The 22,854-nt window shown below is 42.9% G+C and overlaps 1 protein-coding gene across 3 annotated transcripts in view; it reads left to right on the top strand.

Moving 5' to 3' along the window:
* The window catches only part of SMPX (small muscle protein X-linked), a 60,680-nt gene extending 42,686 nt beyond the window's left edge, over positions 1-17,994 (top strand). For 2 of the 3 annotated variants that reach the window (XM_073328078.2, XM_073328085.2), the window contains exon 5: positions 15,644-16,666. The gene's annotated coding sequence lies outside the window, so the exon portion shown is untranslated. Of the gene's footprint in view, positions 1-15,643; positions 16,667-17,630 lie in introns of those variants that run through there. The other variant, XM_073328068.1, reaches the window with a different exon arrangement.
* The last annotated feature ends 4,860 nt before the right edge of the window (positions 17,995-22,854 follow it).

Below are 22,854 nucleotides of genomic sequence, written 5' to 3'. Positions count from 1 at the left end.
GACCTAAAGAGTGAAGCAATAAGGAGAGAAAGATATATGCTTCCTAGCAGTGTAGCTATACTCTCCAGGTTAACTTGTGCAACAGTATTCTCCTCAGTAGATGCAACTAGTGGATCTTGGCAGGCTCCACTCCATCTTGACGGTGTGATGATGACACCTTTTCTTTTTGCGAATACAGACTAACACGGCTGTTCCTCTGAAAACTTTCATTGTATATCTGGAAGATATGCTTTCCTTGCTTCTCATTGGATATCACAAATTTCCCTAGAAACCTTCCAAAGGAAATTAAATGGGATTCTACAAGGCCTGTTTACACAGATGACAGTTTAGTTGATGGGAAGTCAGAGGGAAAACATAATGAAAAACTGAAATAAGTTGTGAAAGCAATTGAGGGTGCGCACAAGAATCAAATAGAGAAATGCATGCTACAGCAAACCAAACTACAGGTCTTAGGTCATGTAATTGGTGAAGAGGGAGAAGTCAGAGCTGTAGTTAAAGTGCTTCTATCTAAAAATATCCCAGAACTGATGTAGTTCCTCTACATCAGTGTTTCCCAAACTTGGGACACCGCTTGTTCAGGGAAAGCCCCTGGTGGGCCAGACCAGTTTGTTTACCTGCCGCGTCCACAGGTTCTGCAGATTGCGGCTCCCACTGGCCACGTTTTCATGGCCAGTGGGAGCCACGATTGGCCAAAGCTGCAGACGTGGCAGGCAAACAAACCAGCCTGGCCTGCCAGGGGTTTTCCCTGAACAAGCGGGGTCCCACGTTTGGGAAACACTGCTCTATATGATTACTAGTCTGGAGAAAATTATACCTAGTCTGTCCTCAAAAGTCCAAGTTCTTTATGAACTGCTTTATTTCACATCTCTGTGGGTGTGAAATAAAGCACAGAATGTACTTTTGAGGCTATGAATAAACTATTGCTCCAACCCCCAATACTGGCATATTTTGATATTTCTAAGTCTGCCGCTATTTCAACAGATGCCAAAAGCTGGGGTCGTGGAGAGTGCTACTTCAGTTACAAGGAGATACCTGGAAGTCTGTAGCCTATAATGCAAGACAATTTTCAGACTCAAGCCCAGCTATGCCCAAACAGAGAAAGAATGTTTGGAGGACGTATGGGCTTGCAAGAAGTTAACAAGACATTTGCATGGTCTTGATAGCTTTAGGCTTGGGACATACTACAAGCCCCAGAAACTCAGGATGAGAGACGATAAAAAAATGGAGCCCTTTTTCATTACTACTTTTGTGAAAATAGCCTCTTTTTTTTGGGAAAAATTTTGAAATTTGAAACTTTTCAGCTGGCTCTGCTGTTACTGAAGCACATGTGTGTGTAGTCTGGAATGGGTTACCAGTGTCACCACAAAAATCAGAACTGATTCAAATGGCCAATAGCAAGAGTACAACTATAAATCGTATCCAAACGTATACGACATGGTTACCTCAGGAATCCTATGTTCGGCCTATAATTTACATGTAATGAGAAGAATTCTCCATAGCTGGTCTGATTATCTGTGGCATTAATATTATACTTGCACAGTCCTTTCAGGACAATGTACTGGAAAGTATATATGAGGGACACAGCCAGGCCTCAAAAAATGTTGCAATGTTGTCAACCTTAAAGGTTAAAAAAATCCCCTTGTCCTCTATACTCTCACTCAAAGGATACAGAGTGAAGATATGCCAAATCTAAGAGGACTCAGTTTTTCTTCTTTAATCATCAGAATCCAGTTTATCCAAACTTAAACTAGGAGAGCTAATTCTGATAAAAATGGACGAGGTAAAATATAGGTCGCAACATCAGCTGTTGTCATTGAATATAGCTATACCCCAATAGCCTCCATAATTAAGAGTGATCAAGGTACTGAACACAGACGACATGTTCTGCTGGTTCCAAACCTGGTTGAGAAGAGTTCTAAACCTCCAGCACCCTTGGGATGTGGTAAATAAACTTAGCCAGCTGGATGAAATTCTCCTGAAGAGCAGAAAGCAAACACAGCTGGAGGAAGAGTGTAGCTGATGGCTCATCTGGACAATTTGTTGTTGAATATTGATTCTTGGTAAAGATTGTTCTTACAGCAAAGCATTTGATAAGAAAGAGAGGATCTGAGGGCATAGGAATGGTTTCTTCAAAACTATAATTCTTTACCATTATCACATGACTGATTTGATGACAGCCGATCACATGTGCTGATTTATCTGAATAAGAAATACATTTAATTGTTTAAGATCCTTGGAGAAGTAATTGGCATTTACCAAATTAATATCAGGACTTACATAAAACCTGGCCATTTCAATTCTGAAAGTAAAAAGATTTTTAATCTGAAAAAAAAAATTCTGTTGTGTTATTTCAACTGATTTAAAAGCTGAATTAAGATAAATACACCCACCCACCCTGAATAAAGTTCTCACCTCTAATGTGTTCATTTATATCCTTGTTCATGCTGATTAATGTCCACATCAATTGCTTACACAAATCAACCGGGGTGCCCCTGCAGTCACCAAATGAAAGAGGGTAGCCTAGCAACCACTCAGAGACTAATAATACTGCATTTTGACCAAGAGTCCTCCAAACAGATGCAAACACATACCCTTATCTGTTCTTTTTTTATTACCTCAAACTCTCATGCTGGCAAATAGGTCAACACAATACCCTCGTTGGCAATTGCCTTGGAATTTACCCTTTGCATATTGGTCTGAAACAGCCCTCAGCAGCCACCATGCTAAATTGTCACTCTTCTGCAGGAGCAATTGTTAATTCAGCATTGGGGCAAACAGTAGCCTGGCAAGAAATGTGGCAGCAGAAATAACGACAGTGGTATCCCAGCAAGAAATAACGGGAGCAGCGCATCAGGTGAAATGGTTTTATGCCACACTTTGCCCAGCAGTCTGAAGGCCTATTTCTGTTCACTAGATATTCTGCTGCACAGACTCTATTGACGCTTCCTTGTGCACTTCCTACTAAGTTACAATACTGCAAAAAAAGGTCAAAATTTACCTTCATTCACACTGTTATCATCACTACACGGAGATGCAATTTAACTTGAACAATATTGAATGCATCCGATGAAGTGAGCTGTAGCTCACAAAAGCTTATGCTCATATAAATTGGTTAGTCTTTAAGGGTATGTCTACACTACGGAATAAGGTCGAATTTATAGAAGTCGGTTTTTTAGAAATCGGTTTTATATATTCGAGTGTGTGTGTCCCCACAGAAAATGCTCTAAGTGCATTAAGTGCATTAACTCGGCAGAGTGCTTCCACAGTACTGAGGCAAGCGTCGACTTCCGGAGCGTTGCACTGTGGGTAGCTATCCCACAGTTCCCGCAGTCTCCGCTGCCCATTGGAATTCTGGGTTGAGATCCCAATGCCTGATGGGGCTAAAACATTGTCGCGGGTGGTTCTGGGTACATATCGTCAGGCCCCCGTTCCCTCCCTCCCTCCGTGAAAGCAAGGGCAGACAATCATTTTGCGCCTTTTTTCCTGAGTTACCTGTGCAGATGCCATACCATGGCAAGCATGGAGCCCGCTCAGGTAACCATCACCCTATATATCCTGGGTGCTGGCAGATGTGGTATGGCTTTGCTACACAGTAGCAGCAACCCCTTGCCTTATGGCAGCAGACAGTGCAGTACGACTGGTAGTCGTCCTCGACGTGTCCAAGGTGCTCCTGGTCACGTCGGCTGGGAGCGCCTGGGCAGACATGGGCGCAGGGACTAAATTTGGAGTGACTTGACCAGGTCATTCTCTTTAGTCCTGCAGTCAGTCCTATTGAATCGTCTTATGGTGAGCAGGCAGGCGATACGGATTGCTAGCAGTCGTACTGTACCATCTTCTGCCGGGCAGGCAAGAGATTAGGATTGCTAGCAGTCGTATTGTACCATCTTCTGCCAGGCAGGCAAGAGATGAGGATGGCTAGCAGTCGTACTGTACCATCTTCTGCCGAGCAGCCATGAGATGTGGATGGCATGCAGTCCTTCTGCACCGTCTGCTGCCAGCCAAAGATGTAAAAGATAGATGGAGTGGATCAAAACAAGAAATAGACCAGATTTGTTTTGTACTCATTTGCCTCCTCCCCTGTCTAGGGGACTCATTCCTCTAGGTCACACTGCAGTCACTCACAGAGAAGGTGCAGTGAGGTAAATCTAGCCATGTATCAATCAAAGGCCAAGCTAACCGACTTGTTCCAATAAGAACAATAACTTAGGTGCACCATTTCTTATTGGAACCCTCCGTGAAGTCCTGCCTGAAATACTCCTTGATGTAAAGACACCCCCTTTGTTGATTTTAGCTCCCTGAAGCCAACCCTGTAAGCCGTGTCGTCAGTCGCCCCTCCCTCCGTCAGAGCAACGGCAGACAATCGTTCCGCGCCTTTTTTCTGTGCAGACACCATACCAAGGCAAGCATGGAGGCTGCTCAGCTTACTTTGGCAATTAGGAGCACATTAAACACCACACGCATTATCCAGCAGTATATGCAGCACCAGAACCTGGCAAAGCAATACCGGGCGAGGAGGCTACGTCAGCGCGGTCACGTGAGTGATCAGGACATGGACACAGATTTCTCTGAAAGCATGGGCCCTGACAATGCATGCATCATGGTGCTAATGGGGCAGGTTCATGCTGTGGAATGCCGATTCTGGGCTCGGGAAACAAGCACAGACTGGTGGGACCGCATAGTGTTGCAGGTCTGGGACGATTCCCAGTGGCTGCGAAACTTTCTCATGCGTAAGGGCACTTTCATGGAACTTTGTGACTTGCTTTCCCCTGCCCTGAGGCTCATGAATACCAAGATGAGAGCAGCCCTCACAGTTGAGAAGCGAGTGGCGATAGCCCTGTGGAAGCTTGCAACGCCAGACAGCTACCGGTCAGTTGGGAATCAATTTGGAGTGGGCAAATCTACTGTGGGGGCTGCTGTGATGCAAGTAGCCCATGCAATCAAAGAACTGCTGATATCAAGGGTAGTGACCCTGGGAAATGTGCAGGTCATAGTGGATGGCTTTGCTGCAATGGGATTCCCTAACTGTGGTGGGGCTATAGACGGAACCCATATCCCTATCTTGGCACCGGAGCACCAAGCCGCCGAGTACATAAACCGCAAGGGGTACTTTTCGATAGTGCTGCTCCGGTGGATCACAAGGGATGTTTAACCAATATCAACGTGGGATGGCCGGGAAAGGTACATGACGCTCGCATCTTCAGGAACTCTGGTCTGTTTCAAAAGCTGCAGGAAGGGACTTTATTCCCAGACCAGAAAATAACTGTTGGGGATGTTGAAATGCCTATATGTATCCTTGGGGACCCAGCCTACCCCTTAATGCCATGGCTCATGAAGCCGTACACAGGCAGCCTGGACAGTAGTCAGGAGCTCTTCAACTACAGGCTGAGCAAGTGCAGAATGGTGGTAGAATGTGCATTTGGACGTTTAAAGGCGCGCTGGCGCAGTTTACTGACTCGCTTAGACCTCAGCAAAACCAATATTCCCACTGTTATTACTGCTTGCTGTGTGCTCCACAATATCTGTGAGAGTAAGGGGGAGATGTTTATGGCGGGGTGGGAGGTTGAGGCAAATCGCCTGGCTGCTGGTTACGCGCAGCCAGACACCAGGGCGGTTAGAAGAGCATAGGAGGGCGCGGTACGCATCAGAGAAGCTTTGAAAACCAGTTTCATGACTGGCCAGGCTATGGTGTGAAAGTTCTGTTTGTTTCTCCTTGATGAAACCCCCCTCCCCTTGGTTCACTCTACTTCCCTGTAAGCTAACCACCTGTCCCTCCTCCCTTCAATCACCGCTTGCAGAGGCAATAAAGTCATTGTTGCTTCACATTCATGCATTCTTTATTCATTCATCACACAAATAGGGGGATGACTACCAAGGTAGCCCAGGAGGGGTGGTGGAGGAGGGAAGGAAAATGCCACACAGCACTTTAAGCACAGCACTTTAAAAGTTTACAACTTTAAAATTTATTGAATGACAGCCTTCTTTTTTTTTGGGTAATCCTCTGTGGTGGAGTGGCTGGTTGGCCGGAGGCCCCCCCACCGCGTTCTTGGGTGTCTGGGTGTGGAGGCTATGGAACTTGGGGAGGAGGGTGGTTGGTTACACAGGGGCTGCAGTGGCAGTCTGTGCTCCAGCTGACTTTGCTGCAGCTCAACCATACACTGGAGCATACTGGTTTGGTCCTCCAGCAGCCTCAGCATTGAATCCTGCCTCCTCTCATCATGCTGCCGCCACATTTGAGCTTCAGCTCTCTCTTCAGCCTGCCACTTACACTCTTCAGCCCGCCACTTACTCTCTTCAGCCCACCACCTCTCCTCCCGGTCATTTTGTGCTTTCCTGCACTCTGACATTATTTGCCTCCACGCATTCGTCTGTGCTCTGTCAGTGTGGGAGGACAGCATGATCTCGGAGAACATTTCATTGCGAGTGCTTTTTTTTTTCTTTCTAAGCTTCACTAGCCTCTGGGAAGGAGAAGATCCTGTGATCATTGAAACATATGCAGCTGGTGGAGAAAAAAAAAAGGGACAGCGGTATTTAAAAAAACACATTTTATAAAACCGTGGCTACACTCTTTCAGGGTAAACCTTGCTGTTAACATTACATACATAGCACATGTGCTTTCATTACAAGGTCGCATTTTGCCTCCCCCCACCGCGTGGCTACCCCCTCAACCTTCCCCCCTCCCTGTGGCTAACAGCGGGGAACATTTCTGTTTAGCCACAGGCAAACAGCCCAGCAGGAATGGGCTCCTCTGAGTGTCCCCTGAAGAAAAGCACTCTATTTCAACCAGGTGACCATGAATTATATCTCACTCTCCTGAGGATAACACAGAGAGATAAAGAACGGATGTTGTTTGAATGCCAGCAAACATACACTGCAATGCTTTGTTCTACAATGATTCCCGAGTACGTGTTACTGGCCTGGAGTGGTAAAGTGTCCTACCATGAAGGACGCAATAAGGCTGCCCTCCCCAGAAACCTTTTGCAGAGGCTTTAAGAGTACATCTAGGAGAACCGCGAATGCCAGGGCAAAGTAATCCTTTCACATGCTTGCTTTTAAACCATGTATAGTATTTTAAAAGGTACACTCACCAGAGGTCCCTTCTCCGCCTGCTGGGTCCAGGAGGCAGCCTTGGGTGGGTTAGGGGGTACTGGCTCCAGGTCCAGGGTGAGAAACAGTTCCTGGCTGTCGGGAAAACCGGTTTCTCCGCTTGCTTGCTGTGAGCTATCTACAACCTCATCATCATCATCATCTTCTTCGTCCCCAAAACCTGCTTCCGTATTGCCTCCATCTCCATTGAAGGAGTCAAACAACACGGCTGGGGTAGTGGTGGCTGAACCCCCTAAAATGGCATGCAGCTCATCATAGAAGCGGCATGTTTGGGGCTCTGACCCAGAGCGGCTGTTCGCCTCTCTGGTTTTCTGGTAGGCTTGCCTCAGCTCCTTCAGTTTCACGCGGCACTGCTTCGGGTCCCTGTTATGGCCTCTGTCCTTCATGCCCTGGGAGATTTTGACAAAGGTTTTGGCATTTCGAAAACTGGAACGGAGTTCTGATAGCACGGATTCCTCTCCCCAAACAGCGACCAGCTCCTGTACCTCCCGTTCAGTCCATGCTGGAGCTCTTTTGCGATTCTGGGACTCCATCATGGTCACCTGTGCTGATGAGCTCTGCATGGTCACCTGCAGCTTGCCACGCTGGCCAAACAGGAAATGAGATTTAAAAGTTCACGGTTCTTTTCTTGTCTACCTGGCCAGTGCATCTGAGTTGAGAGTGCTGTCCAGAGCGGTCATAATGGAGCACTCTGGGATAGCTCCCGGAGGCCAATACCATCGAATTGTGTCCACAGTACCCCAAATTCGAGCCAGCAAGGTCAATTTAAGTGCTAATCCACTTGTCAGGGGTAGAGTAAGGACATCGATTTTAAGAGCCCTTTAAGTCGAAATAAAGGGCTTCATTGTGTGGACGGGTGCAGGTTTACATCGATTTAACGCTGCTAAATTCGACCTAAAGTCCTAGTGTAGACCAGGGCTAAGGTGCCACAAGTACTCCTTTTCTTTTTAATAACAGGAAGGAAAGCAAAGATAGAGATGTTAAAGCTGTTTAATAATGGTCAAAATGTTATTGTCAGCAAACGTGGTTTCAAGAATTTTTTTTGTGGGAAAATGTGATTTTTGTCTACATTGTTTTTTGATGATATTAAAAATATTTTTTTTGACTTTTTTTTCATTGTGTGGAGAAAAATGTCACTGCTCTTATTTACTTTTAGTTGTCATCCCCACCACCTGCCTTTCCTCCCCACTTGGTGAGGTGAAAAATTATTTTTAAAAAAACTTTCATTTTTAATTTTGTCGTCAATTAACTTTAGTTAATGGAAGGTAAGAGGGCTAATCTCCATTTGCTAACTCAACCCTCACCCAACATAAGCATGGATATTAGAGAAGAACTTCTCCCTCTAATCCTGTTCTCAGTGCTAATATGTGTGACTGGAACACATTTGGCTTCCTACTGTCTCTTCCACCTTTGCTGACTGCCAGTCCAGATATCCCACATATAATATAGATATTAAATCAAATGCAAAGGAGAAGGTGATCTCAACAGATGGCGCCAGTTGAAAGGAAGTAAGGGCAGCATGATAAGGCAACTAATTAAACCAACTAATTAAGACAGATCCCTTAAAATTGAAAGGTACCTTCTCAGGAAGGGTAAGTCTCTTGCCTGCTAACTGGCAAAAATGGATTATCTAAATTTTCCTTTCACGGCACCAATTCCCTAGAGTAAGCTGTGAACTAAGGATATGGCTCTGAATTTATTTTTTGCACGTTTTCCTTCTTTAGTTCTGTGTGTTTGAAATATCATACCAATTCTCCAGACTTGTGAAAGTTCACGAACTCTGTCCCCTTCTTACTTTACTGAATTTAATATCTTTCATTCCCAGGATGCTTATTGGCTTCGAGTGCCCAGCTATCATTTAAAAGCTCTGAGGACAAAAGTCTGTTCTGTGGCTTCTGACATCTCTAAAGGAAACCTTTCTCGTTATAATTTGCTCCTTTCTCCCACTTTTAAAGCTCTCACCCTGTCCATTTACTGACGTTTTCCAATAACTGCAATGATTTCTCGTTGCTGAAATTCTCATTGCTGAATTTGCATGTTGTCAGCATATAGCACATGGGAAATATGCCGGATGTTTTCTATTGATTATAGTGTATAAGGGATTTGTGATATGGGCACCTGGTCAAACTATAATGCTAAAAGGAAGGGTTAATCTTTATTCCAAACTGTAGAAAGAGATGCAGTACTTTTTCTTCTCTTTTATCGATGCATATGTAACTGCGGCAGTGGTGAGTAACATGTCTATAAATGGGTCCTGGTGAGAAGTAAACATCATGTGGTCTCCAGTTTGGAAGCTTGTTGAGTGGGAGGCATTTACTGAATCTTTGGGCTCGCAGCACGATTACTCGTTTTCTATTAGGAACATATTTGGTGCTAATAATATGCACCTTTTTTGCAAAGATAATGTCACATGTAAAAAGTGGCAGAGTCAAGCACTCAGAGGCTTGGAGGGGCATGGACAGAGATTGATCATGAAACTTTAATTCAGCCTCCTAACACATATGTATTAGGATACAGTCTTTAACTACATAAGTGGACCACACATACATACCTCTATATTATAGTGCCCCTCCCCTTCTAACTCTACAATTAGAAAGGACAGTTCCATGTTTTTAGCATTAAACTTGGCCATTTCATCCCACAACATCCTGACATGCAACATACAAGATTTCAGCCCAAACACAGATTTATTTCTCTTTTTAAAAGATTCCTTCTCTCACATATTTTAGTCACCTACAGTTTAGTAAATTAGCAAAATGTATTGACAGTTTGGCATCTTTGCTGCTGCATTTTAGAATGTAATTTTTAATCCATTGCCAGTTAGTCAGTGTTCTGGTATGTTGGACAGGGGAAAAGATACAGGAGAGATTTAGGTCTGAAAAAAAAAATCTGAGCATTTGCAGGTCAGTAATGTTATTGCAGTGTATTTTGTAAGTTTATATCAATGTTCGGTGTTACCCAGATTAGATCACTTCCCATTTTCAAACACCCCTCATTGAATTTGTTACAATATTAGCAAACTACAATTCTCATTCTTGTTCCCATTGAAATCAATGGCAAAGCCTGATTGACTTCACTGGGAGCAGGATTGGGACGCCAAGAATCTTGTGATTTTTAGAATGAAAAAGTAGAGGGTCTTGGGGGTAGGAAGGGACATGAAGTCCATGATTCAGGAAAGCATTTAAGCACATGCTTAAGACCATCCCTAATCAGGACAGTGCTTAAGCATGCACTTAACTTTAAGCAAGTGTTTAAATCCTATTGATTTATTTTAAAATGATCAGAGTAGCATGATGAAAGGTGGGAGATGATTTGAGTGGCACAAGAGATACTGGTAGAAAGGCTACAGCAGCTGAAAAATAACCAAGGGAGTATAAGTATGAAAATTATTAATGCACCATCTAGTATCCTAGTTTTGAGTTCAAACACTCCCATTGATCTCTGTAGGAGTTTGCATTCTAAAAATAGACTGCATTTGGGACCTGAGAGACAGCAAATTGGAGCACAAAGAGAGAGTTCAGAGCAGATTGGAACCCCACAAGGAGCTAAAAGAGGGGTCAGTAAGCAAGGAAACTCATTTGGCAATAAGTAGCAATTCTGGAGAGCTGGGAGAGCATTGGAGAGTAAGGTAATTGTAACAAATATGGCAATTTCATGCAATATCTTTGGGAGATCTTACTATATTAAATTTATGTGGGCCAGGGATTGTTTGTAATTCCATGGGGGAAGGTGACCAAAGGCCTTTAGGAACTAAGAAGAGTGCTGGGTGATTAGACAAATTCACTCAGGTTGTAATGCCTCCAGAGAGCTACCACCACCTGGAAAGACTTGTATACACTGGTTCAAACTGGATTCTCCAGAGATCAACAGAGAAAGAAAGGACTTTTGGATAAACAGCCTGAGTTTAAATGGACTCAGGGCCTTCTTTCTGATCCAGCAAACTGAAGGACCTATTGTCCAAGGCAGCGGTAGGCAATCCTTGTGGAAGGTCAGAAGGGCTGACACAGACCAGAGGCTTTGTGGGAGCTGGAGTGAGCTCTGATAAGCTTATTAGCAGTTGTGTAGGTTCTCTGTAATGCTTTCACCTTAAGAATAAACATACTTGCTTAGAAAGGGCTGTGTGGTAACTTATAACTATGGGTAATTAACCTGTTCCAGAGAGAAAGCAAAGATCAGGCAGTCTGGCTCGCTAGGAACTCACAGTGTAAATAGGGTATTGTGTACCTTGGAAAAACCCTGGTCAGGAGGGAGAGAGGTGCATGTCACTGCCCAGGAGAGGTAACGGCTGAGGAGCTGTGAGCCTAGAGTGGGAGCGTGTGCTGGACCACTGAGGGGGAATACAGGTGCAGTTGCCCTGAACTGTGACAGTAATATTATTAGTGTTTGTTAATTTATGAAGCATTGCTTATAACTATCACAGCAATTCACTAAATTAAAACAAATTAAAACATGAAGAGCTTGATTCTCCACTCCAGCTACACAGTGGGAATCCTCGACTGGGAGGCTCTGGCTGAGTTAGGCTCCCTATGTATTTCATAAGTGGTGCAAAGTGAACTTGGTGGAATAGAGCTCAAACTGGGGAATAGAGCTCAAAGAATTTAAAATGTTCAGTAAAAAAAAGAAAAGAAAAGAAAAAGAAAAACTCCTGCAAAGCATATAGATTGCTGGCATGATGCAGTAGGGGAAACAGTTTGGCCTAGTGGATGGAGCACTGGATTGGGAGTCAGGAGACCTGACTCTGCCACTGACTGGTTTTGTAGTACTGGACAAGTCGCTTCACCTATCTGTGCTTCTGTTTCCCCTCCCAAATTTTTATCTGTCTTGTCTATTTAGACTAATAAGCACTTCAGAGCAGAGACCCACTCTCACCGTCTGCTTATAAAGTATCTAACACAATAAGGCCCCAGTTGAGACTGGGGCCATAAAGCAGTACAAAAATAATATGAATAAATTCAAAGCTTTTAACTTTGTCTGGCATATGCTATTGATTTCAATGGAAGTTGAGAGTCAAAGGACTGGATTTATAAGCAAGGGACAGAGTTATTGTGTGGGGAAGGTCCTAGGAGCAGATGGAGGAACTGAGCAAGTGACTGAGGTGACCCAAGCAGTCAAACCACTTGGATATCAGTAGCATATTAATACTGTACATAGCAGCATGTGTTTTTACTTTACAAACTCCCATCAATATCAGCAGAGTTCAGCTTACACACACAGAAAAGTAGATCTTTGGAGGAATATAAAATGATACACATACCTGATGATTGAGTCTAAATTAGCTGCTACCACTCAAGAAAAAGACCTTGGAGTCTTTGAGCAGATGTTTTCAGAGAACTATCCACCATGTACAACGGCAGTCAAAAAGGCTAACAGAATGTAAGGACCAAATAGGAAATGAATAGACAAGAAGGCAGAAAATATCATCATGCCACTATATAAATCCATGGTATGCCCACACTTTGAGTACTGCATGCAGTTCTGGTCACCCCATCTCAAAAAAAGATTATTCGAATTGGGAAAAGTGCAGAGAAGGGCAACAGAAATAATTAGGGGTATGGAACAGCTTCCAAATTAAGGTGAGATTAAAAAAAGCTGTAACTGTTCACCTTTGAAAAGAGACAACTGGGGAGGTGGGATGATGGAGGTCTATAAAATCATAAATGGAATGGATAAAGTGAATAAGGAAGTATTATTTACCCCTTCCCATTCCATAATTATTAGGGGTCGCCCAATGAAATTAATAAGCAACAGGTTTAAAACAAACAAAAAGGAGTACTTCCTCACACAACGTGCAGTCAACCTGTGGAACTCATTGCCAGGGGATGTTGTGAAGGCCAAAAAGCATAACTGAGATCAAAGAAGAATGAGAAGATCATGGAGGATATCAATGGCTATTAGCCAAGATGGTCAGGGACACAACCCCATGCTCTGGGTGTCTCTAAACCTCTGATTGCCAGAAGCTGGGACTGGACAACAGGGCAAGGATCACTCAGTAAATTACCCTGTTCTGTTCATTCCCTCTAAAGCATCTGGCACTGGCCACTGTTGGAAAACAGGGCTAGATGGACCAATTGTCTGATCCAATATAGCCATTCTTATGTAATAGAGTAGAACTGAGAAAATAAGTGAGGCTCAAACTGGTGTAAGAGGGAGTTAAGGGAAGATTAGAGTGGGGAGATGGACCACAGGGGAGCTTTCTGACTTGCATTGACATCATAATGGCTCCTTTGTAGTTGTGCTGACAATGGAGATCCTCCTTTCTGGAAATACAATATTACTGAGTAAGATGTTTATTGTGTTATAGTGATGTTAAAAATCTGACTCGAGCCCATTAAACAAAGGAGCTCTAGTTAAAGCAGCTGCTCATGCTTTATATATATAAAACAATATCTTACACACTGGCATCTTTCAACTTGAAGGATCACAAAATACTTTATAAATTAAGGGCCAAATTATGCTATAAAGTGTACAGAGCCTGGCTTGCACCGATGTCAGTAAGAGCCCTGCATGCATATGAACGAATATGTCCCCAGAAGTATTTCCATTCACCTATGAAAAGCATCCACACCTCTTCACATTCAGCAAGTCACACAGTAGGGAACTGAAACTGCAGGGAGACTATATGTGGGCAGAATGTAATTACCCAGGTTGGAAGGCATGTGTGTTTGTGTACTGGGAATCCACCAAGCAGACTTTTAAAATTTTGATGTTATTTTTGTCATTTTACGAATATAACAACTTGCAGGTGCAAGGGATTTCAGTATTCAGAGCTCTCAAACCAACAGTGTCTTTCTGGGGCTATGTAACACTTGAACGGACAAATTCTAGGCACAGTCCGGTGTAAATCTACTGTAATTCCACCAACTTCAGTTGTGTTTCTCCACATTAACACTGGTGAAAGTGAGACCAGAATTTGAAAAGATGTCCAACGAAAGCCATCTGTCTGTGGGATGACTTGAAGGAAATTCAGGCTGAAATGAAGTGATAGGCAGTGGATAAATGTGCTAAGCCATACTGAGATGTGATCAGGCTGCTTTGGTTTCAGAGAAGCAGCCGTGTTAGTCTGTATTCGCAAAAAGAAAAGGAGTACTAGTGGCACCTTAGAGACTAACCAATTTATTCGAGCATAAGCTTTCGTGAGCTACAGCTCACTTCATCGGCAGATTATTATGAGGGATAAACAGCGTTTGAAACATTCTGGGAAAAATTCCTTACCTTGTTCTTTTCGACAACTAATTTATTTTCACCATTTCTTAATTAATTTGACTTCTTTTCCAAAAAGTACGTAACATGTCCAAGCTATCAGTATTAGTCATGCGGGATTATTTGATATAGCACTTCTATGTCCTCTCTTATTTGTCTCTGCTGTAAACTGATCACTCCCAGTCTCTCTTCCATTCTTGTTCCGATTGATAAAGGCCCCCACATCTTAGGAAGAGCAACAAAACCAGTATTTATGTAAAATATTGTGAGCTACAAACCATGGTCATTTTTCATGGTGTGATGACTGTTTAATTTTCTGAGAAGTTTAGTAAAAGTTTATTGAGTGCAATAGAGTTTACACCAAATACAGGTATCCTGAAAATACTTAAAATTTTACTGATTAAACAAATATCCCAAGAGATCAAATTTCCTGCATTTCAGATCTGGTATTTCCTCATTATTGATCTGATCTGTATGACTGAAATCAATGGTAACACTTCCCTTAACTTCAATGGGGACAGGATTAGACCCTCTGCAGGGTTATACCTTAACCGTAACTATTCAGGGGGAAAAACCTGAGTGCCAGCAGCAGCCGAAAAATCAAACTGTTAGGATGTGCAAAAATAGGGCAGAAAATATTTCATCATACGCTCTCACCTACAATAATGGTTCAGCGCTGTCAGTCAAAAAATATACAGCAGAAATAGAAGGGTGTGGAGAGAAGTGGCAAAAATAGAGGCGAGGAGAAACTTCCATATGAAGAGAGACTCGAAAAGGTTGGGGCTGTTTAGAGAGGCAATGAATAAGAGGGATATGATAATTGTGTAAAAGCTAATGAGTGGCATAGAGAAGGAAAATTAGGTCCTCCCATTTACTTTTTCTCATAGTTAAAGAGCCAGGGGACATTCACTGAAATTGAAAGGCAATACTGTTCAACCGAAGAAAGGAAATACTGGAGGGGGGGGTTATATTTACTCAATGCATGTTTATTATTTATCCTGTGGACCTCATAGCCACAGGATGCCATAGTGGCCAAGACCTTAGTCAGATTCATTAAAGGATAAGACAATTCGAAGAATCATGAGGACATCCACAGTTTCATTAGACAGATGTGAACTGTGGGTTGAGGAAGGTACCACATCAAAATGATGGTATTTTACACCCACTTTGTATTCCACTCTGCACAGATGTAAATGACTACACAATGTGCAAGGCAAATTGCAGATGCTAAGAATATATGTTCAGTAAGAACTTACATGAACTTTCATGATTTCTCAAACAATATCCACAAATACAATGGTAAATGATACATTTCTTATCTTTTTTTTTTATCTTGCAGATCTGAAAAGAGAAACAGAATGAAATATAATGAGTGCAGATTATTGAAATATTTTATATATTTGTACGAAGATTATGAACTTCCTAAATACAAGATACTCCATAAAAATGTCCTCTTTGTACATTTATATCCCTTTCTTGTTGTCTATTTTGCATAATGTAAAAAGTACTGGTGACATAATGCAGCACAAAACAGAAAGTGGTGAACCTGTACATATTCAGGAATAAGTTTGATTTTATGAGCAGAGAATAATGTAACTCACAGTTTGAGTAAAAAAAAAAAATCAAATAAACCATTTTTCCAGGGAGAAAGATCTTCTTACTAGTTGATTTTTTTCTCTTGCTGTTGAAAATAGAAGCTATTGACATAACAGTTTCATGGATAAAATGTTTTAATGAAAGCGCAGATTGCAGACTTTGTGAAAGATAATCTATTCCATGCTTTACTTTTACATATTAATTATTGGTTAACGGGTGGGTTTGAAATTCTGTAAAATAGAGAGTTAAAGTACGGTGAAAATCTTCACGTATGCTCTTTGAAGATGAGTTCATCCTAAATTCCTCCTTTGCTATAGAGCCACAGTATTTTCTTTTGCCTAAAAATGTAAAATGCACTGTTGGTCAGATATTTATGCATTGCTTTTACCTTGTACAGAACTTGGTGACAGAAATGCGCGGTAGAAAGATCCTTAAATAGACCCTGATTCAGGAAAGCACCTCTGTTCAGGAAAGTTCTTAAGCACATGCTTAAAATTAAGCACACACTTAAGTGCTTTCCTGGAATAGTGGGTCTTAAAACTCAATCCTGCAACCTTTAATGAAGCAAATAGTCCCACCAATCTTGATGCGACGACTCACCTGAACAAAAGATAAAGAATCAGGCCCTTAAAAGGTGATATAAAATACTGTCTCCTATATATTTTTCCACTGTATTAATATTGCACAGAAATTGAGTATGATCAAACAGAACTTTAAATATTATGATAAAATGTGAAACCCACATGCTTGTTTTATATGGAATGTACATAATGAAGATTGTTTAAGGAATATTCTATTTTTGGAAATGAAATTTTATTGTTGGAGAAATTCAATACATTATATTTCCTTGGTCTCGTGTCATTTACTCACTGTGGAGGGACTGTTCTGGTAATGGTATTCATGAGTTTTCTACCAGTGACTGTACTTGTTCTACATGCAATGAAATCTGCCTGGACTGCTTGTAATTTATTCTATTCAAATAAGGATAATTATTCTGGTTAGAAAACAGGTTTACAACGGAATGTTACTAACAATGACATGTTTAATGCACGCAGCAGTTTCTCATTTGCTCCATGACAGGATACCGAAGTCAGCCACTAGTATCCTTACATTTTAAGTCATGACAGATAATATTTGCATACTCTATACAGGATTCTCAGTCACTTCAACTCAGGAAAAAAGTACATGCTTGTATTTTTGCTTTAAATATGCAATATCAGTGTAGTTTACTAGTTTGCTTTACCCTGTACATGTGTAGCTAATTCCCCTTTATGCACTGCGCAGCCCTAAAGCAAGAGTGTCTAAGGTGAAATTAGAGGAAGTGTCAAGATCCAGAATGCAGCAGGCGCATCTTTCATTGACACATTGACAAGATTAGCATGCCTATTTGATCAAGAAAGAACAATTTCCCATCTGCTGCATTATCACTCACTGCAATGCAAAACATTCTCTGGAAAAATGTCATCCTTTGGATTTTTACAGTCTCCAACTGCTCACAAAATTCTCAAGTTGGAGATGTTTACTTTGTTCTATTTCCCAGGAATCTCAAGGCATGGAATTTTAAACATACCACAAACATTCATAGCTGAATAAGATACAGATATGCATATTTCCCACTATTTTGTGATCTTTTCCTCTCTATAATTAATGAACAAATTCAATATTCTTTGCTAAAGTCCCAGGCTATCTCATCAATGCTCATGTTCTATTACTTAATATCTAACTTTCAGAAAGAAGAGGCTACAACAAGATGGAAATGGGCCTTTGAAAGAAAGGAAAGGTGGATTGAAAGTAAATGAACAGAATGCACAGATCCTGGAATCAGAGATATGGTATCAATTTTCTATTTTGAGCTACACCAGTTTCTATCACTACTGTAGTGATATGCATTCTTTTACTGGAGCTGGTAAGAATTACTTGTAAGTGTTTTAATGTGCACAGCAAATGTAGGTCATGCCAGAATGAAGGTTGCCTGTGCAATCTTAATTCTGGCCGCCTGTGTACATGCATTATGCTACAGTCTTTAATTACTCAATCACATACCATTTTTTTCCAGAGGACTCTGGCCTCAATTAAGTGATCAATATCCATCCTGTGCACTAAATAATTAAATATTTTGTTTTCTTCTTGTTGCGCTGAAGACAGAATTATAATTTCCTCATGGGCTTTTCTGTGGAGCTCCTCATTATAGTATCTGACCACAGCATCACCAACAAAAATAAATGTATTTTCACAACACCCATGTGAGGTAAGTGGCTATTAGCCCCATTTAACAGGTGGGAACTGAGACACAGAGAAGTTAAAGTCAAAAGTATCCACTAATTTTTGGTGCCCAATTTGAAATGCTGAAGACCTGATTCTTTACTTAGCATTACAGTGTGTTCAAACCACAGCTCCCAGCTGTAGCTGTGAGAGTTCAGCACTTCTGCAAGTCAGACCAAGAGTCTCAAGCCAGGCATCCAGAAAAGGAGCATCACATCAGAGCTCTGTGGCAGAGGCAGGGATAGACTCCAGTTCTCCAGGGCAGTATTCAACTTCCTTAACCATGAGCCCCATCCTTTCTCTTCCTGCAATCCCCTGCCTCATTCACTGCAAACCTTCCAGTTTCTGCAACAAATGAAGCAAAGATCCTTCAGAGAACAGCCTCTTTTACTATATAACTCTGATTCATCCCCAGAGCAGGGCCATCCTGTGTACTGAATGAGACAGAGGTCTCATGTGGTCATGTACTCACCTCCTTCCCCTACCCCTCTGGTCTCCTTGCCCAGCTAGTCCCAGTTTCCCACCTGGCTCCTCAGCCAGCCTCAGTCTCACCCGTAGCTCCTGGCTTGCAGTCTCCCTTTACTATTGCTGCCCCAGTTCCCAGTACCAGTCTCCCTCTAGTTCTCAGTCTGCCTTTCCCCCAATTCCCAGTGCCATTCTCCCTCTGCCAGCCTCCAGTCCCAGTCTCACCCTCAGGCTCCTTGTCCCAATCTACCCTCTGCACAAATCTGGCTTTTATCCCTTCTGCATGTTAGACAGCTTCCTTCTCCACACTGCCTGAACCCAGAAGGAGGGGCACTGAGATCACAGGAGAGACAGCTCTCAGTTCAGGTTGCCAGGCCCAGACTCGGGATAGCCCAAAATGGCCCAGCGCTGCAATTGCTGGGAAAGCCCTTGTCAGCCTGGACAACATGGACAGTTTTGGGGAGTAATTTAGCAGCTATAAACTGAGAAGTCTCTATTGGGCACATGAAAACTGTGGTGTTTCAAAGACTTATAATTCAGTTATATTTGGGTGGATTTCCACAGGGCTGCATGACGGGGGTACAAGCCCCACACTGGTGAGGTAAGGGCCAAAGAGCAGCTCTGGGCTCAGAAAGCTCTGCTCCGTCTCTCCTGCTGAGCATGCTCACAGTGGAAGCTGAGGTCAAAAGGGAGCAGCTCATCTCAGTCTGGGTGGACAGAGCAGGAGAGCAGTTGTGTGTTGAAGCCTCCTGCTGAGAAGCTACTGAGGCCGGAGGTGGCTGGGACCAGGCCCCACTGCTGGGCCACTGCAGGCCCTCCAACCATGGAGGTGGATGACGACAAGCTGCAACTGAGAGAGGAAGACTCTCTGGAGTGCTACCAGAGAAGACTCCAGGGGGGACTCAGAACCAAACAAGCAGCACCAACAGAGAAACAGAACCTGGGGTAGGAAGTAGCCCATGGAGCAAGCCTAGGGGTACCCGCCCTCCCAGGCCACAGACTGTGAACTACTATTTACTGGCCCCTGGGTTGGCACCTGATGAGCAAGGAAGGCCCAGGTTCCCCCGCCCCTGACCACAGACATTCACCCCTGAGCGAGATAGCCATGGACAGTCACTGCTAGGCTACTTGGCCACTGACCCCCCCATCACTAGGTGACACGGCACAGAATATAACCAGTAGACCGTACTGCTGGGCTTGGGCCCCAACCCTTCTCCATCCCCTCACCAACAGACCAGTGAAAGGCACATCCCTGACGCAAAAGCCATTTCCCTATCAAATTTCAAGTCCCTGTTCGAAAGCACGGGGATGCTAGAACTTTTCAAAGAAAAGATCACCAGAATTTCAGAACACGTGAAAAACAACATGTTATTCCATAGCCTCATTTTCAGATATGGCTAAACGATTTTGGCTGAAATTTTCCAAAAACTTTGCTCTGAATTTTACAAAAACACCAGATACCCAGCCTGGAAAACTTAAGCCCAAATGCTTTTAGTTTGACAAAGTTATCAGCAGAGCCCTATGACTTTTTAAATTTTATTTTAATTTTTGTTTTATTTCATTTTATCATCCCTGGGGGAGGGGAGGGCATGTTTGGTCTCCAGGGGGATGAAATGAAATTCCTGAAAAATTCCCGGTGAGGAGGGGAAACTTGAGATGGGGTTTGGAGAGTGAGCCCACCCTCCCCTCACCCTGGGCAGTGGCATCTCCTGTGTCCCACGGCTTTAGGCCTGGCTCTCCACTCTGGGAATTGCGACCTGGGACACAGGATCATAGCACCTCACAGCTGTGGTGCTCTGTCATGATGAGGGAGGTATGGCTGGGCCAAAGCTGGCCAACGCTGTGTCCCCTTTCGACAAGTCTGTTTTTGTTTTTTATTTTATTCTGCATTTGCCAAAACCACGGCGCTCTAGTTATATGCAACTGAAAACAGGGTCAACCTTAATAGGCGGTACAGCCAGCCCCACCAATAACTGTGATAACTGTTTGGTTATCTGACAACGTGTGTGGGGGGGTGTCCCATAGTCATGGGCTGTTACATATTCACTCCTTATTAAATTGATACTCTCTGAATGTTCACAGACAGTGAAGCTAGAGGCATTTCAAAAGCATGGCTAGCACAATAAGGAGCTAATATTAGTGAACCACAATGGGAGGAAAAATAAAACACTTTAAATGTACAGCTTGCCTAATGAGGAACCTACTAAATAAAGTAGAATAGCTTTCATCACTGTTATCCTACACTGTGTTCTCAGAATGAACACGAAGTAACTGAGACTGACAGAGACGGTATTGCATTGTCATCATGAAACTCTGTATAGGTCATAGAATAATAGAAATGTGGGGCTGGAGGAGACCTCAAGCAGTCATCTAGTCAAGCCCCTGCACTGCGGCAGGACCAAGTAAACCTAGACCATCCCTGACAGGTATTTGTCTTGCTGTTCTTATAAACCTCCAATGATGGGGATTCTACCACCTCCCTTGGTAACCTGTTCTCTTCCTTACCTATCCTATGGTTAGACATTTTTACTAATATCTAACCTAAGCCCTGGTCTACACTGGGGGTGGGGGGGGGACCGATCTAAGTTACGCAACTTCAGCTATGTGAATAATGTAGCTGAAGTTGATGTACTTAGATTGACATATCGTGGTGTCTTCACCGCGGTGAGTCGACCGCTGCCGCTCCCCCATCGACTCCGCCTGCGCCTCTCATGGTGCTGGAGTACAGGAGCTGACGGGAGAGTGCTCAGGGGTCGATTTATTGCGTCTAGACTAGATGCGATAAATCGATCCCCGCTGGAATGATCACTGCCTGCTGATCTGGCAGGTAGTGAAGACAAACCTTAAGTCTCCCTTGCTGAAAACTCAAATAGAATAATGAAAGCCAGAGGAAGAATTTTCTGGGTTAACTTTCTACCCAATATTAGGCACCATAATTTCTTGCCAATGGCAAAAAAGGATCTAGCCTGGTTGTGTTTTACAGAGAAGTTACTGGGGCTACATGGCGGAGGAAAGTTCCCCCAGGAAATTAATGGTAGTCATTATTCTATACCTGCAGCAAGGGATTCAGTTAATGAAACACCAAGATCATAATGCTTCCTGGAGGAGGCTTTTTGTCCTCGGCCATTGAACAAAATATATTGTCAAGATTATTCAGATGATCGGCATACAAACACAAACACACATAGCTTGTGGAGTCTAGAGATAGAAAGATCATTTCGTTTACATGACAAATTTAAATGAGCTTTATTGCATTTAATACAACAATTTTGGCGAGCCTAATCCTTCACCATAAAGAAGTCGAATACATATCAGCTGATCTGATAGCATCCCAACTATGGCATCTGTGTAATCTGAATGAAAGAGCTACCTTATGGGGTGCTAGTATTTATTCTGGTTTTATTATTTATATTGCAGCAGGTCTTAGAGGCCAGGACCCTATTGTGCAAGTGTGAAAGGGTGCACTCATTCTTTTTCCTGGTGCCCTCTGTCAGCTTTTGCCCTCGTCAGGTGGGTCTTCAGTGGCTTAGCCCTCTGGTTAATTCACACGGTTGAAATGCTTGGAGGAACCCCTTCCAGGGTAACAAAGTCCAGCAAATGGTTGGCCTTCTCTGGGGTCTTCAGCCCCATCTCTGGGCCCATTTAAATTCTAGCTACTTTCTTGGGCTTTTATTATTGAGTCCTATCCCCTTTTGGGGGTTTATGCCACTTAGGCCACTTAGACCTGGGCCCACCCACTACTCCGGGTCCCAACCCAGGGACCCTATAAACAGCAGCCACATTCTGCCTCCCTTTAATAGTTGTTGTGCTGCCTTCCCTGGGCTGCTTCCTACTGTCTCCCTTATGTGATGTCAGTAAATTATTTCTGGGAATATGCAAGAAGAATCCCATTTTGGAAACTTTGTGTAGTGAGACAAAATACAGAATTGACAAATTGTTGGGAAAACATCTCTGTATTAGAGGAGGTTGCCTTGGGGAAAGAGTTTTATTTTTCTTGTGAAGACTTTAGGGCCAAAAATGTTGAAATAATTTTGTGTTTTGGACTTAAATCCCCTGTTTTCTAGGGCATGTACATTTCAACTAAGAGTAAGTTTTAGCTTTATGAATGAAGCATTTTTAATCATTCACTTGGCAAAAAATCTATTTCAGTCCATGAGCTTTAACAATTGTCTAGTACCATTCATGTGTGGATAAGTTACAAGGGAAAATCAGTAATGTTAAATGGGA

This window comes from Lepidochelys kempii, chromosome 1, assembly GCF_965140285.1.
Source record: "Lepidochelys kempii isolate rLepKem1 chromosome 1, rLepKem1.hap1, whole genome shotgun sequence".
NCBI lineage: Eukaryota > Metazoa > Chordata > Testudines > Cheloniidae > Lepidochelys > Lepidochelys kempii.
Note: the sequence above shows the minus strand (reverse complement) of the source record. Positions and strands in the feature narration are given on the sequence as shown.